General features: G+C 38.0%; 1 long non-coding RNA gene across 2 annotated transcripts in view; it reads right to left on the reverse strand.

The window, feature by feature from the left end:
- The window catches only part of LOC121666938, a 49393-nt gene extending 31699 nt beyond the window's left edge, over nt 1–17694 (reverse strand). For both annotated transcript variants that reach the window (XR_006016847.1, XR_006016848.1), the window contains exons 1-2: nt 17597–17694; nt 16874–16985 (exon numbers count right to left, since the gene is read on the reverse strand). This is a non-coding gene — a long non-coding RNA (uncharacterized LOC121666938). The remainder of the gene's footprint in view (nt 1–16873; nt 16986–17596) is intronic.
- Nucleotides 17695–17948: the final 254 nt, after the last annotated feature.

Genomic DNA, 17948 nt, shown 5'->3' on the forward strand with positions numbered 1-17948 from the left:
TGAAAACTGGTGCCAAGTAATATAAGTATGAACTCTCATTTGGAATTTAACTAGGGATAAAATCTGTGGCATTGCCTTATCCTAGAATATCAAGTTCTTTATATCTAATATGCAATGGGTGGATTTATATTAATGATTTACTGAACTGAATGGGTCCTTTTTATATTTTTTGTCATTTCAGTTGCTCTTATGATGCACACTCAAGTGCACACCTGAAGCACTTGTAGTCCTCTTGATGCAGGAACTCGAAGCCATTCTCAGAGACACTACTGAAAGTATCCACTTGCGATGTGGATGCCTGATCCTTCAGGATGTAGCTCTCCAAGACTGTGCACTGTGGGACTGGCACCTACAGCTGCCATGAACTCCATTGCTGGTAAAGACACGTGCTGCTAGAGCCCAAATGGACAGCAGTGAAGCAAACTTTGTTCTTCTGCATTTGTGCTGCACAGTGAGGAAAGTGGATGCATCCAATGTCCAGCATTTAATATGAAGTGTTACAAATGTAAGGTCAGTACATCAACCAACAAACAAGTACCAGGACTTAGAAATAACATTCAGTTACACTCAGAAGATGGTTGCTGAATAACCCTATCGACAACCCTACCATAATTCTGTTGTCAGGGTGATTTTATTTTTTGTTTTCACCTAAATGTCTCTTGCAAATCCATTCAAAAACTAAGTCCATGTTTTTTTCTTTCCAAAACTATTATGGAGGAGGAAGTGACCAACTTTTAAAATTTTGTTATATTTTAGTGTAAAAAAACCCATTAATATGAGATATTTGAGAAATTATTATGGTGATATTTGCTTTGGCTTTTTCTAAACAGTTTTAAACTGTATTAATGAATTTTGAAATATTTTAAATATTCCAATGTTTAAATATTCTGGATATTTAAATATATCCAATATTCCTTTTTAACACACCCTGCTCTTTTTACAGGTTAACTTCAGTCATGTGATGCTGTTTCAAGCTGTAATAACGTTGCTTTGTTCTTTCCTTGATCTATCTGCATTTGAGTGAAGCAGCAAATGAATCCATGCATATATGCACTGTCCAGCTTTATGCAGGCGGAGACTTGCAGCAAAGTAAAACCACAGAGAAATGAGTCTGCTGGAAATGATGATTCTCTCAGCACCAGAGCAACATATCTGTTCTTGGCATGGACCACAACATCTTTAAAATATGGAGAAACTGTGTATGGAATGTATGGTTGGTCAATTTACCTAATTGTTTGCCTATTTCTAGTAAATACTAAATTAAACATAATTCAGCAACAAAATTATCTTTAATTTTCTCTCACTTTCTTTTATAATTGCAAAAGAAACTCTCTGCTAGTTGTAATTTATAAATTAATTTCAGGCAACACTGATTATGGAGGGCAAAAATTTAGATTCCCTTCTGAATAACAATTCTTCTTCCAAACACTAAAGTGCAAAACCCCTGTGGGTTGCACCTGTAACCATGAAAGAAAGATGTGTGCTTCCAGATGGCAAGTCATGTCTGTGGATAGGCTGAATGTCTTTCCTAGTGATGCTTATACTCACAGAACTGCAGAACAGTTTTAGTGGAAAGAGACCTTTAAAGAACACTTATTTTATCCCCTCACATGGGCAGAGACATCTTTTTCACTAGATCAAGTTGCTCAGTGGCCTTTCCAACCTTACCTTGAACATATCCAATCAGTCATAGAGTCATTAAGTTTAGAAAAGACCTTTAAGATCATCAAATTCAACTGTCAAACTAACACCACTACCATATTCACCATCAAACCATGTCCTCAGCTGACATATCCACATATTTTTTGCAACACTTCCAAGGATGATGACTTTACCACTTCCGTGGGAAGTCTGTTCCAATGGTTTATAATCCTTTCTGTGGAAAAAACCCTCCTATTATCTAATTTAAACTTCCCCAAGTGCAACTTGAGGACATTTCAAACTTGTGGGCAACCTGTTCCACTGTCTCAATATCCTAATTTTAAAAAAAATTCTTTTTTATGCTCAGTCTAAATCTACCATCTTTCAGTTTAAAACCATTACCCTTTGTCCGGTCACGACATCCCTTGGTGAAAAATCTCTCTCTTTCTTTCAAGTCCCCTTTATATACTGAAAGGCAACAGTAAGGAGTTCTGTAGAACCTTCTCTTCTCCAGACTGTACAACCCCAACAGTCTCAGCTAGGTCCCTCTCCACTGATTATGGACAATTAATTACTAACTTAAGAGGCTTAGTCAACTCCTGAAGTCTACATAAAATACTGGACAACAGAATAATTTTAAAATAGTTTCTTCACAGGCTCTTGGAATAACCTTGTTCTACTGTGCTTTAATCCATTTTCTAACATCTCTAATAGAGGCTGCTTCAAGTGTTTTAAAGATATTTGATACCAAGACAGGGAGGGGAATATTCACGATGTCACATAGACATGACAAACATCCCTGTCAGTGTCAAAGCTACCATGGGAGCTTCACGTGATTTCTGATTCCATATTTGCTTTGGAAAACCTGTTCCCAGGATGTAAGGAGTATCAAGGAGGGGCTGTCATCTCCCTGACTTCAAGAAGGAATGAAGATGGAAATCTTTTCTCTGTTTCAGCCAAATCTGTGGAGAAACAAATGATTTATTCAGGGAATCCCTTGACCAAATGTACTTATGATAAAAATTATGGAAGTCTGGTAACTGGAAGAGGTACCACTAGCAAGGACTGAAGCATAAGGGAGCCACAAATCAGAAATGCTGAGAAAAGCCACCAGAGAGTACATTAATATTCGCTTCCACCCATGTGCTCTGCTTCCTCTGTGTAATCTTGATGCCTGTGTTATGGACCAGCAAAAGATGTGTTACTGAACTGGAATTGGTAGCCCACTTTTCTTGTAAATCACTGTCCCAGAGTCTATTCTCTATGTTAAGGTCAGCTTGCACAGTCTGACAATGTGCACAATGTTAAACTCCTTTACTCCAAAACACATCAGCTCCATCCAAACTATCCATCCAGTGAAACCTTTGGCCTGAGGGGGCTGCTGCACCACTCTGAGAGTTCTTTGACAGAGGAAGTATTGATTGGTCTGAGTGAAAAGGTTGCCAGGAACCAGTCTGACACTTTCTACAGTCGTGACAGTTGACTTCCAGGTCTTAGCAATGTTCCCTGGGATTGTTCACTTTCCTAGTATAAATAAAGCCAGCACATTCTGGGTTAATAAGGAGTGACAAGTAAGACTGCAACTCTATATCCTCAAAAACATCTGTACAAATTCAGAGCATAGTGTTTTGGAGGCCTGGAAGAAAAGGATTTTGTTTATTTTTCCAACACCTGTCTTCCTGAAGAGCAGAATGAACAACCCTCCACTGTAAATCACAGGGCCAGGCTCACTGCAACTAAGAGGACACCTCTTAAACTATCAAAGCGCTCTTAATTTCACGATACTGTTTTTTTCTCCTTCTGTGAGTGAGGACAACTGTCTTCCACAGCAGATGCTTGGTCTGATATTAAACATGTAACAGGTCATCACATAGTCAGGTCCTGTTGTGAAGTCTTCCATAAGAGCTAAGACAGAGACACTGTAAAATATCAGCACTTCGAATAAACATAGATACATATAAATGTCTCTTATTTGAAAATACACTGTTAACATGGAGTACTTTTTTACATCTAGGAAGATTTAAGGGAATTAAGGCTTCTTGTTTGTTTGTTCCTTTTAAGCAACTTCATTTAACTTTTCCTCTGTCTTTTTTGGTTGAAAGCAAGATATAATCATGCTCCTTGTAAAAGATGCATTAAATGACTTACCTCCAGTTTACGTATAATTTAAAGTCACTCTGTATTCTCAGGCTGCAAGGACTTCTGATCTAAATATATTAAATAAAATATTGTTTGGTTTCTGCTGTTGTTCAGCCATAACAAAAGGGTCTAAAAAGCAGGAGACATGACACTGAAAAATATTGATGGTACTGATCCTCTGGTTATTATAAAAAGTTTTCTTGTGTTTAACTTTCCCATCTATTTTCACAGAAAATCATAGTGTGTATCCGGGCTTGTAAAACTCCTAGAACTTGAGACAGCTAGTGCCACTGATTTGATGATGTGTGAGACTCAAACCCTGACATTTTTCTAGGATAGCAAGATGGATAATTTAGGCTTTTTGTTCTCAATTTCCACCATGTTATAAACACAAAAATGATTTGTTTAAATGGTATTGTTACTAAATACACTGCAAATTCTTTCAAAGTGTATTTTTTTTGGAGGAGTCGAGTGGGGCAATTGATTTTGCCAGAAATACCTCTTTAATTTGGAATTTAAAGCACCAAGAACTGTAACGAGTGCATGTTCCACCAGAGGTGGAACTGAAGGGAGAGTCACAGGTCAGCACAGCTACATGGAGCCCAACCACATTAATTCATGCAGGAAAATGTGCTCACCTGTCCCTTCCTCACCTGGAACACCAGAAAGGTGAGTTTACCATTTTATAAACCTACTATTAGTTCAATGAAAGTGTAAGAGAAACCAGTAATTAGAACTACTCAAGAAATAGGAAGTCCAAAAGAATAAACATGCCAAATGAAGTCTATAATTCCAGGCTTTCATCTTGATACTGGAATTGTTTCTCTAAACTCACTTTTAGAAAGAATTGCTAGAATTTTTTGTTTTGAATTGACTTCAAGTCTGCGCTAAAACATATGAAGACATGTGCAGATACTACCAGATTGTTTTTTCTGTTCAGAACTTCAGAAGAATCACTTTTATATTAGAACATAAAAGTTTTAGATAGATCTAACCCCTTCAGTGCACCAGAACACCAGCACTTTTCAAGGGAAAGAAATATAAAAACCACTGCATTTTATTTTTCTAGGAATACTAAATATATTTAATAATCCTAATTCATTTTATGAATTATGTTTAGAATATGTATTTATATATTTAATGTATAAAGTGCTAAAACAAACCCTAGATAGATTTGCTGGAAAATATTGGGCAAATTTGCAGAGAAAAAAAAAAGTATTTCCTTCTAAATTCCTTACATGGTCTTTGTCTTTTGATGAAGTGTTTCCAGTTGTTTTCGCCTTCTTCACAAAAGAAAAATAACTTTCTCTCATTTTTTACTGCCAAGATTTTGATGATGAAAAGAAGCATATTAAGAAAAAGGGTGAGAATGCAGGAAAAAAGGAAGTCTTAAAAATCTGAAGGTGAATATTAACTCAAAGTAGCAAAAGAGAAAGTGCTAATTACCCAACTCAAAACCATGGCCATCTACATTGCCACAATTTACACAAGCCAGAAATTGGGGGTGGCATTAGTGATGCTCAAAGGTGCCTCCTCACAGCTGTGGCCACAAGAAACCTCTCCATGATTGACTGGTGAGCTGGACCTCTCCTGCTTAGCCACAGGGAGTCTTGAGATTCCCCCAGGATCCTGAAGGAAAAGTGGCTCCAGCTGCTTATTACTGACTCCCCAGAATCATTCACCTTTCCTTTTTCAGAGCTCAAAGGCAGAAGATTTATGAAATCCAATCTGATTTTTCTTGGTTTGGTGAATGGAGGAAACTGGTTAGGCTGACTAGTCCAGCTGCAGTATCATCACATACAGCCTTAAATGCTATGTCCACAGGTACTACCTCCGCCACATCTATTCTTTCCTAATGAAGCAGCCCAGCTGAGAATATTAATAGCATTATCTTCAGCAACACTAAGTGTAACCTTTATTCTCATTGCTTGGAGGTCTGTCTCACATCTTTCCAAGGCAGAGTAGTCAGAGGTATTCACTGAAAAATAAGGTTCTTTCTCTTCCAGTCTCTAAGGAAATGGCATCCTTTCCTCCTGTGTAAGGAGGAACGGTGACAGTGATCTGTATGTTTGCAAACTCATTAAAGGCTTCATCTGAAACTGAATGTGGCAAAATTTCCAGCTGGCACAGAACGTAGGTGCCACCTTCCTGGCATCAGACAGAGCACGGGAGCCTCAGATTAATGATATAAATCCTCCAGTGACATTTAGTTCGATCCAGAGCTGAATTAGTCTTTGATTTTGATTTTTGAATCATTTTCAGCTACATAAAAAAATTAAACTTGTCCATCAAGACACACTAGTTCACAACAGTGATCTGGGGCAAAGATCCTGACAGACCAGAATGAAAAATTTAAATCTAGTCTCAAAGTTTTCCTCATATAGTCTTCTCACCAAGAAGGCTATAATCATGTGAATATCCTTCTTTGTTTCTAAACCCCACATCATCCCTGTTTCCCAGTCTATGACCTCAAATAGACATTTATTGCTACAAAAAGAGAAGTACCAGAGGCTTAATGAACTCCAGCGAGGACCTTTCTGTTTGGGATGGGTAACTTACAAACACTGCAAAAACAAAGGACAAATTGAAACTGTAAATAAATAAACAAACAGATGGACTGTTAGTGCAAAAACATTGGAAAACACTGTTATTTAATGCAGAAAGTCCAAAAAAGTGTAACACTGAGATAGGATTATAAAGTAATTTCCAGATTTGACTGGCAGATGTTTAACCATACAACATGTTCTTACCATCAAAGGGTAAAATTTCCATTACATCAGTAAGGAAATGTTTTAATGTCTATCCTGAAATAGAAAAATTAGCATGACAACCCTCCTGACAGCTGACAAATAAGGATTTGGACAGGAACCATCAGCCCAATAACCATGAGCTACTGAAGCTAAGAGGTAAGCTGAATCTCTCTCCTTTTCTTCACTTATGAGAAATGTACTTCCTTGTCAGACACAGAGACAAATCTTCAAAATTCACTTATCCCATTACCATGAGAAAACACATAAGAACAAAAGGGAATGTGAGATGCCAAGAGTGTTCTGCATTTTATTTCTCTAAAATTCTGTATGGTAAAACTCATTTATTCACCATGATTATGCAAATTTTGTCACAGGTGAAGGGTTTTGCCTGGTTTCAATAACACTGGTTGTCTTAATGAGGTATGTTCTGAAGGTGTTTCAGACTTCACTTTTCTCACTATTCATTGCTCAGTGTTGCATCAGGTTTATTTTCCTGTCCTGTCCTGTCCTGTCCTGTCCTGTCCTGTCCTGTCCTCTCCTCCTTTAAAAAAAAAAAAAATAAATAAAAGAAATTCAGCTCCATGTCTGTGGATAGTTGACAAATCAGCACATGTTTTTGTTCCCACGAGAGAAAGGAATGTGTTTATTCTAAATTTTCTTCTTCGTTTTTAAAAAAAACCTCCTCTCTGTTTAGACTGTTTTGACCAAATCACACTCCTAAATATCTGACCGCTTAGTTTCTTAACTTATCTTTTGCTTTGGATGTATACTGTGTTCTGGATGGGTTTAAATGTTGTTTGGAAATATTAATCAGTGTCTGATGAGTCTGTGTGCAATCATGTCACATGAAGAGGTAAATACATATCTTAGGAGCAGAATTCTTTTATGGATGGAGAAATGTACTGGACGTTAAAACCAAAGTTGGTTTGAATAAAATGAAAACTGACATTTCCTTTAATTTCAAACTTTTTCGTGTTTCTGATTTTCCATTTTTATGAGGGCCTTTTTCTTTTTTTTCTCCCCCGAATTTCCTGGTTTTGGTTTCAAAACAGAAATAGCAGATTAAAAGTGACAAGGCTGTTTTCAAGATTTCCAGTATCAATGGAGGCCAAACCAATTTTCCATTTTGCATGTTCTCAACAATGTTGAAATTTGACTTTCAGTTTGATTAAGCATCTGAATAATTATGCATTAATATTCTGCTTACAACAAACACTCTTCCTTCACCCTCAGGTTGAAATTAGCATCCTTGCTTCAGAAATTGTCTAATCTTTGATTGGAGTCTTTACATAAAATTGAAGCTTATTTGTATGAATAAAGCAATAAGGGATTAATGTTTTTGTGATCAGAGATGATCAGCACAGGGTGAGGTGTTAATCCACCACTAGAGGGCATCCACATGGGAAGGAATACGATCCTAATGAGGTTGCGATAGAAGAATTAATAACAATTATTAAATGAGGTCAGCAGATGTCAAACAAAGCACGTTCACTACTTCCTGCCAAATTCTACATGTGTAGAAAATTAAAACAATGCCTCAGAATTAAACAATCTTAAAACAAATTCTCAATCCCATAGTCAGGTTTTACGTAGGAAATAATCTCTGGATCTCCAGAACCCAAAATCCTTGTGTTTTTAGCCACTACAGCTTCAAGAAGGCTCCTATTGATATTCTTCTGAATAAGAACTGACAGAATATTGATCAGCTCACAGATCAAATGATCACTCAACTCACAGACATGTCTGCAACTACAAGATAAATGGACTTTTAATTTTAGGCCCCAGACAATGCATTATAAGGCTGCTAGGATGTTGACAGAACTCTTTGTAAAAAAAGAAAAAAGCAAAATGTGGGGAAAATTATTTTCAACATATCACACAGCTGAAAGTAATAGCTTTTAACGCTTGGTATTCCATAAACTGTGTGTTTAAGAGACTGGGGAAGGAACGAAAAGGCAAGGGGTTTGTGCCCAGAATGCCAGTTTTCAAAAAATAATTTTGAGGAGAGCATCAGTTACCTCAATATCATGAAATCTGAAGACTTTTGAAAACTTCTGATCTCTAAGGAATTTCAGGAAGAAGCAGTCCCAGGATTGTTAGATTTTCTACTTTTTGAAGAGTGTGTCTCAGTAGGAGGACGAGACGTCAAGAAACTGTGCTATATTTCTTACTAGATTCTGTCTACCGCATATCCTGCTCCCAGGAATGTTACTATTTTGGAACATTTGGCAAATGGTTTTGTATTTGCATGGTTGCATTCTGTAAGCACTAAGAGTAAGAAACAATTTGTGAATCTCCCATTGACTGGGCAGTCACCATTGCTGTCAATATTCTCAGTAAAGAGATGTTAATGTGCATGTGATGTCTGGACTATTTGCCCTTTTTTATCCTACATAATCAGCAGATGATGAGGTGTTAAGCTGAAAACAACACTCAAACCCATTCTATGTATATTGTTTATGATCTGCTTATATTCTCTTTATTTTACAAATGAGTTCTAATCTTTGAGCTATTTATGAAACTTCTTTTGGGAGTCAGGGCTTTCAAATCTGAATTGTGCTTTAAGGAAGGGGATTTAACTTCAGGCCAATGGTGTACCAGAGGCAGAAAGGAGTTATTGGTGTTTTAAAGAGTGCCAAATAACCCTTAGTTGTTAAACTAACGGTACATAACTTTGCAGAAGATTGCAAGTAAACTTGCAGTCAGAGATAAAGAATGAATGATCCTCTTCTGTTCTGTAAATGAAAAATTTTATATTACTGCACAAATTCTTCCTAGCAGCCAAGTCTGATGATATGTCTTAGAAGAATTAGTTTAACTGATGTGGAATCACTATAACCTCAAGGCTTCGATAATTGTTTAAAGATTTAAGTTTCACAGTTGCTTTCGTAAGCCAGAATAGTTAGCGTCCAGGTTTGTGGCTGAGTTGTGAAAGTTAACAGAACACTGTCAGAACTCACTTTGAAATATTAAATTAAAGTCATGGGACTGGCAATGAAGATTTTTAAGCAGGATGCAAAATTTTACCTGTCACAGTTTAACTAGTGAGGAAACCTGCAGGCTCTATAGGAAATATATTTCAACTGAAACACAAATTTCTTCTGGTCTGAGTGTGTTGGAACAGACATATTCCCAGCAAGATTAGAAATGGATACAGATGCTAACTGTGATAAACTTGGGAAAATAAATACCCACTAGAAAGAAAGCTTGAAGTAAACACAGGTTTTTGCATGACAACATATATGCTTGAAGACACAGCATCTATGGACTAAGGAACATACCTGTGTGCTTTAATTTGGTACCATTGAAATGGCTTTTTTTAAAATGAAGTATGGCTTCGTCCAGAAGGTTCTCTTGTCTCAAACAGTAACTCTGAGATGTAATTAACCATGAATAACCGAGAAGTCACTTTGTCAGTCTCCTGTTTGAGTGAGAAAGCAGGCCCACACTAATAATCATCTTCCTGTACCAGTAAACATAATTCTGTCAATTAACTGAGCTGGTACCAGTTAAATGAGTCTATTGCTACGATTTTTTTCTTTGACTGCTAAGTTTCAACGTTAAAGGCTAAACTGTCCCAAGCTCCAAAGGGTGGAATCCACTACTGAGAGCAGAGGAAATTCTGTGGCAGCACAATACTTCTTCCCTCCACCCAGACGGACCAAACTTTAGGATTCAGATTGTCAGACTTTTGATGAGCTTAGGGCCAAGTGAGGTGTGTCATTAGTCAGCAGAGGGAACACAACTGAATATCTTCAGCCAAGTATCTGTTTCAAACAGCTAAAGTTAGATGAGAGAAACCTCAGCCTCAGACTTTTGCCAGGTACAGTAAAAAAAAAAAAAAAAAATAGTTCCCTAGTCAGATTTTTTCTGAAGCCTAAAAAGATAGGATGTGAAATCTGTTTTTAAATCTAAACCAGTTTATATTAAAAAAAAAAAAAAAAGCTCTGTATTGAGATACTATGAAGTTAGTTTGTGTCTGAAATGAAATAAAACAAACACTGTAAGTTTCTTACAATGGTGTTCACATTCCATGTTAAGTTCTACAAGCCCTAAGCCAGATGGTGAGGCCTTTCACAGTCAGATATGCCACACATCAAGATGAGGAAAATGTTTTAATTTTCAACAGACAGAGCTGACGACAAAGAAATAAACTACTGTAACAGTTGCTTTATAGGTCTGATGTTTTGAGGAGGCACAAGAACTACCAGATCTAACAAACCTTAAAGTTGTTTCACTACTGGGACATTTCATCTGAGACAATGAAGAACTGATTCAAAAGAGACAAAAAGAATCAGGAAAAAAAAGGAAAAGGAAATAAAAACCTTCTCCACAACCTTTTCCCACTTTCAGAACCAAACTGCAACCAAATATTTTTGAAGTTCTGGAGCAAGTAGAAAGAGAGTTGTTATTATGACAATAGTAATTGCCATCAAGGTCTGAAACTGTAACACCGCAAAAATGATGTTTCTGGCCAGCACCTGAAAGGTAAGTGCCAGAAATCTCACATGAAATGCTGGTTTTCAGGAGACTGCCAGTTCAAACTGGAAATTTGAGAGGTTCAGATAATTTCAACAAACATTCAGACTTCTGGATGGTTGTCTGAACAGAACTTGTTGTCTGAACAGAACTTGCAGTCTGAACCTTTCCATTCAACTTTCAGAATAGAAAATCCCATTTATTGGCTGTAGATAATAGCATTATCTAGGTGTTGTTATCAGAAGGGTATAGTACTCAAAGAAGAACAGTTAGTCAGGAACATCTGAGATTTATCTTATTTTTTCTCCCACTTATAGTCTCAGTACTTCGCACAATGTCTGGATTTGGAAGACTTTTTATATATATAATTTGTTTATAAGAAGCAGGATTTTAAGACAAAGACTTTAGTGAGCTGTGAAAACACAATTAATTTGTTAACCATGCTGACAACAAGAACTTTGGTTTTTATGGTCATGCATGCTACCTGCAGTCTGATATACATTAACATTTGATTTTAGTTTCAGATTTGTCCCAATAGTACTTTCTTTTTCCTTTCAGTTGATGGAAATCCCTGAAATGAAGAGCTCAGGCAGGTTTCTTCTGCATAAAATAACATCGGTTTTTTGGACTCTCAGAGCCTCTGTTAAACTACCAACCTCCATTATATCACAACTTCAGATTTGTTTAAACAAGTTTCCACCTGCACAACAACCCCTTTTACTGCCAGTGAAACACACTCTTCCCCAAGGAGCCCAGTATTATAAATCACCAAAGTGCACATGCTGCTGCTGCCAGCATGAGAGGGGTCTGGCATGATGAATCTGAGGAGTAATGAGGGGCATGGAATGGCCCACACACGTAAGAAAAGGAGAAAGCAGAACACAGCCTTAGAGTGTAGAAAGCAGGGTATCTAAAGGTTTTAAACACAGTATATTGGATTCAGATATGTGGCTTTTATCTATGAGCTGTGACCGTGATGAGAGCAATCAGTCTCCAAACAAAGACAGAGAGCCTAGGATGCATGTGTTCATACACCTGTGCATTATGAAGCAAGAATAAACTGTAACATCCGACTGCTCTGTGTGCATTTCATCGTAACAACAAGATACGATCTTCAAATGGCTGGACAAAACCTCTACTGAATTGAGTAGACTAGAATCTGTGAGGCCATCCTGCCCAAGCTGCACATTTTCATCACTTGCCCAGTTTACTAATTTTTTTCTCAATAAGGTCTCAGGAGCTAAGTTCAAATACTAAAAAAAAAGCAGTTCCCAGCTGCAGTTCCCATCGGTAACAGTAAATTGCTTTCTGTTGCAAGAAACTGTAGCGCCTGTAGTCTCCATTTCCCCCTGCCTCCTTCACTGTTCTGAAGGAAACTGGTGGTCTTACAGCATCCTGGGGGTGGTCTGCAGACCTCCTCTTAGTTGCAGTTGCTCTGGTTCCTGTCTATGCTCCAATCCATTCATACCCAGTTCAATGCCACCCACAGTGAACAGTTGCATGTGAATATCAGAAAATCCTCTGAAAGATGCCAGCTCTATCTTCCTTTGATGTGCCATATTAGGTCCTAATGGGCCAAATTCTTCCCTTGCACACATGCAGCTCCTGCTGGCTTCAGCTGAGGCTGCAGATTCACAACACACAGTTTTATGCTAAGCTGAGACTAACCACAGTTTCTGAAGTATCTCAGAACAGAGCTCCCTCCAGTACAGGGACTCATGTTCTTCAGTGCCTCAGCTATACCCATTGCTGGAAACTTTGTCCCCAGAAGAGGTCCATATCCATGTGTAAACATATTTTCATGGGTACACTATTGCAAAAGACTAGTTATGTCAAATACTTCTCAATGCCTGGGGATTTTTCTGTACTCTGTTTACAAATCACACATGTAGACACAAGCCTTTTCTGAATAAACTAGCCTGGACACCTACTAGAAATGTAGCTAGAAATGTAGGAAGAGATTCAAGATGCAAAGCTCACAAGAAGACTGGGTAAAGATTCATTGAATTTATCCATACTATGTTCTGTATTGGGATAGTTGCACTCCTAGCACTACCTAATGAGATAGTTTAAAGATAAATCAGCTTCAACAAGTGGTATGAATTGCAGACATAGTACAGATCTCAGCAGAGCCATCCCTCAGTGATTGTTAAGCTTATGAAGTTATTTGCAGGATTGAATCTTAATTATACCAGAGCTGTTCCACTCCTCCATGCACCATATGTGGAGATGGCAAAGCCAGGTTAACAGAACATGACATCCACATGCCTGTGGATTTTTTGTTCATTTTTTAATAACTGACATTTATTTTATGGTAGGATTACAGTGATGAGCTGGGTGCAGTTCTGAAAGCAATCAGAAGCAGTTATTTACATATACTTTAGAAAAAAGCACCATATGTTGAACCCAAGGCTGTTTATAAAGTACACAGGGTAGCAGGAATACTTCAGAACAATCCTTTCTATAACTTCTCAAGTATTTTTGAAAAACACATAAATATTCAACAGTCAATACTGACCTGAAAGTTTCTTGTGTTGTGTGCACACATGCTGTACATTTTGCCAAGTATATTGGCACAGGATTATCCTGACAGAAGGGGCTATATTGAATTTTATATAGCAGACACTTACAGAATTTGTACCCACATCACTCATTCTATAACAGCCTGCAATTAATTTGTTGCAGAAGAATAATGGATTATTCATACATGAGTGGTAAATTTAATACAGGCTGGAAAATCTGGTGGAAAAATTAGGATTGGGCTATTCTCAGCTAGTTCAGGCAGTGGTGCTTTGATAAGATAAAGCAAGGCAAGACAAATTAAGACAATATAAAGCAAGGATAAGCAAGGTGTAAAACTAGGTGGAGCGTGGTGGTTTGCAAAATCCCTTATCTCACTCCTGGTAGGGAGGGGTTATTGTGCTACCATCATTGAATTTCTCTGTTTGTATTACTGTATTCAGATTATCGGCTCTGATAACATTTTCTCAGATGAAATAGAGGCATTAGTAGTCCAGTGCAAGATAAATGGGGGGATTAATTGCTTTGTAGCTCCTTGCTCTTTCCTTCCGTGTCTTTATTTTCTTCCCTGACCTCATGAGTTCTCCCTTTTGCAAGGTCACGTAATTCTGCAGAGCCTGTGAAGTGTGCAGCTTCCCCAGCACGCTGATTGCCTTGGCATTTGTCCCTCAGAGTCATAAGGCCTAAAGCTGTGACAGTCCAACAGGCATTTTACTTTGCCATGTTTTCTGGCAACAGGGTGGAAGAGGAATTCTGCCAAAACCATCAGTGAAATGAATTGACTTCATAGAGCTGGTTATTTTAGATTTCATTGAAATTAAGGACAGAAGAAAGAGACAAGGAAAAACTGTTTCATCTGGACCTTCTGTTTGTCCCAAAACATTAAATATTTGCAACCACAATCCAAGAATATGTTCGCCTAAGAATTGTTCCACTTAATATTTAAATCCCAAGTCCATTGTCTAGCCTCAAACAGGGGCTCAAAAAGGGACACAAGAGGGGGGCAAATGGAAGGTGACAGGGAGACTTAACTGCTCTCCTTCTAATGCAGCCAAACACGTATTTTTCACAAGAGTGGTGCATGGGCACTGCATCAATCTGGTTCTCACCTTCCCACCAGGTCTACTTTTGAGACAGTTCCCAGTCTGTGCTAAAGCCTGGACTTTCCTGTCTCGAGTGCAGGACTTTGCACTTCTCTTTGTTGTACTTCAGGAGTTTTCTCCTGAAAGTTTGCCCTGTCCTCAAGTTTACCCGGTTCTCTCTGAACTGAATCTCTGCTACTCAGTTTTCCCCTGACTTCCCCTCATTTATTATAATCCTCAAATTCCCTGAAGGTATGTTCTGACTCATTATCTTATTAAGGAGTAGCAAACATTGCAGCAATGTTCATGGCACAAAAGGTAAGGGATGAACAGAGGACTTCAGATTCTGAGATTCCCACGTCAGGAAGACACATTCCACAATGTTCAGCCAGATCTTCTTTCCCCTTTGCACACAGGCTGTGAGCCATCTCCTGTCTTTTCTTACAGATAGGCCAGTGTGAGTAAGTCATTCCAATATTTAATCATTCTCACTGCTAGGAAATTCTAACTCATTAAAGTTTTTCTAAGGAATTTTTTCTGCCCTTTTGCAACTGTTTCAGATTTCAGTCTAAAGCCTTAATACAGTATTAGCCGAATTGATATGGGAAAACACCCTCAGATACAGACTTTTACGATTTTTTTTCCCACATTTTTGAAATTGAAATTTGAAATATTTTATTGGTCCACAGAGGGGAAAGAAGTTTTTGAAAATGTTGCATATGTTTTCTCACTTTATTTGTAATGTTTGAAATTTTTCATTTAAGAAAAATTTAGATCCATTCCACTGTGTGTCCTTTAGACTATACCTAGACAGCCAGAAACTGTTTTTCAACTGTGTTTTACAGATCTATATGATTTTCAAACAGTGATAATTGCACACAATGAAATTTCCTGAGTCTGATACACATGAGAGATGGCAGATGTGAAATCTTTGGAAATTATTTCAATAAGTTAAGTTAACAAGTTCTCAGCCTACTCTAGACCTCATATATTGCTTCTCAAAAGCTCTTGGTTTCAGAGTTGTGGAGCATGGTGTGGTGCTAATAAAAGCCAACTCAATATTTCTGTCTCTTCCTACAAAGAAATATGGTTGTAGTGAGTTTAAAAACCACATTAGTGAAAATTTGCTTGCATACTAACTTAAGAAACAGAAATTATGACCTGTTTGAAGTACTGCTGTTAAATTCTTGGTTTTTCTTTCTTCCAGTATTTATTTTCCATGTATTTTTCACTACATCTGGAATTGGTACTAATCTTTGATGAGAAAGTCAGAAAAGTGAGAAGGTAGGAGTGGTAAAACACTGCAATATAGATTTCCCATATATGTTCCAGCTGCTCTGTACTTTTCTGGTGACACACAGCAGCCTTAAATTAGTTAATCTAGTTTTATAGCTGTCTTGTATCACTGGGGTAACATAAAACCACTGGACCATATTGCGGAACCTGGTTCTGTGACTATGCTTTTGGCCAGCTTTCACTTTTATTTTTACCTGCGTCATTCAGCAAAAATAATTCATTTGACATCAGTGGAGTAGTACCTTGTACATGCATGAGGGTGTTAGAGCATGCCTCTGAGAAGAAAATGCTTGCATTTGTAGCTTTAGAATGAGACTTGAGAGCTCTGCATGCAGTTCCTTATTATCACAACCTTTTTGTGAGAACTTCTGCAAGACATCATTTTCCTGATCATGACATGTAAAATGACTGTGGAATTTTCTTCTTTCATCCTTTGTATGTCCCATTTACTTGCGTTAAATACTGACATACAGCAACTGCTTTCTGGCATGTCTCTGAAAAAGCACAACACTGCCCTAATTTATGATGAATTTTTGAGGGGGAAAAAAAAGGTTAACTTTCCTTAATTCATGCCTAATGGTGCTGTAGATGAGACACAGAGAAGCTCACATGCACTCTCTTTTTCCTGGTTACTGTGTTGAACAGTCTGACTAGAGCGGTTCTTGTTTCCTCCAACATGCTGGTAGCATTTTCTATTCTACCAGCCAAAGAAACTGAGCCTCTGATAGAATCCTGGAAATGCTCAACACCTGTTTTTTTCTTTCCAAAATATTTTCAAGGTGTTGCATGGTGCTGAAAAGTAAATTTTGAAAATTGTTTTTCCCCCCAATGCTAAAACTCATCCATTCCCAACAAAAACATTGCTCATGTCTCAGGCACTCTCTGCCTTACAGGCTATTTTATGAAGAAAAAAAAGCAGGAGGCAACACTCCGCATAATTCCTCACAGTCCCCTGCCAGCACCTACCTCATCAGTGGAGTTAAGTCTGAGAGGTATTGTTAAATCCTTATTTCATCCTTTTGAGACTTGGATCCAATTTAGTCTCCCATTGCATGTGCTTCCAGGTCTACTGGGATTGCTTCAAGATCAATTTAAAAAAAGAAAAAAAGAAAATGAGAAGAGGCAAGAAAATATCCCCAAAACCCCCTTACTAATGTGGGAGGTCTCAGATTTCCAGTAGGGCTCTCTCATTTGGACACACATTTTGGCAGTTTGCCATCACTAAAGTACAACGTGGACTCCTGAGCTGTGTTTCCCAGTGACTCACTGTCACTCTGTGTTTGAGAAAGGGTGATTGTTAGAATAGGCAGTGTGAGTTCAAGCCTACGTCTACCGTAGAATGACAAGATGCTTTCCTCTCCCCTGACCTGTTTGGGTGTGCCCATGTGTGTGAGGAAAGGTGGAGAGCTGCCTTGGTCTCTCATCTGTTTAGAAAGTGCTGCTCTTGCTGGCCAGGTGGGCAGATATTTCTTTCCAAAATTTCCAGTTGCACTCTATGCATTCAGCCAGGTATGAGTCTAAGTCATGTACATAACATTTCCATTCATTTGTCGTCACCCCTCTCTGAAACTACTCATTTAAGAATCATATTTTTGATTGATTGCACCAGCTCTGCTTGCCTAGCTCTCTTTTTTAAAATGTTCCACCTTGTTCCTTGTTTATTCCCAATTCACCTATGAACTGACTCACCTGTTGTATGCTGAAAAGTCTGAGTTGATGATGAATACCAGTTCTGTAAAGTTGTTCAGAAGAGGCAAATTACATGGCCATTATAAGCCACTTGCATGAAAATCCTTGGGTAAACATCATGTAAGTCAATGAACAGAGCTCCAAGTTGGCACATTTTCCTTTTAGGTAATGGATAACCCTGCATACAACTACTAGAGTGTTCCCTCTGAACTAATAATGAGGAGGAAGCAAAGATCATATTTGGATTTAGTACAGCCAAGTGTGAGGGCAAGAGTTTTATTAAAGGAGTTCAAACAAAAGGGCAGGCATGACCAAGATGTTATGCCTAAGGATTTAAATTTAGTTTCCTGTA

This window comes from Corvus kubaryi, unplaced genomic scaffold, assembly GCF_017639235.1.
Source record: "Corvus kubaryi isolate FWS band 111438036 unplaced genomic scaffold, C.kubaryi_AGA036_p1.0 37354, whole genome shotgun sequence".
Taxonomy (NCBI): Eukaryota; Metazoa; Chordata; class Aves; order Passeriformes; family Corvidae; genus Corvus; species Corvus kubaryi.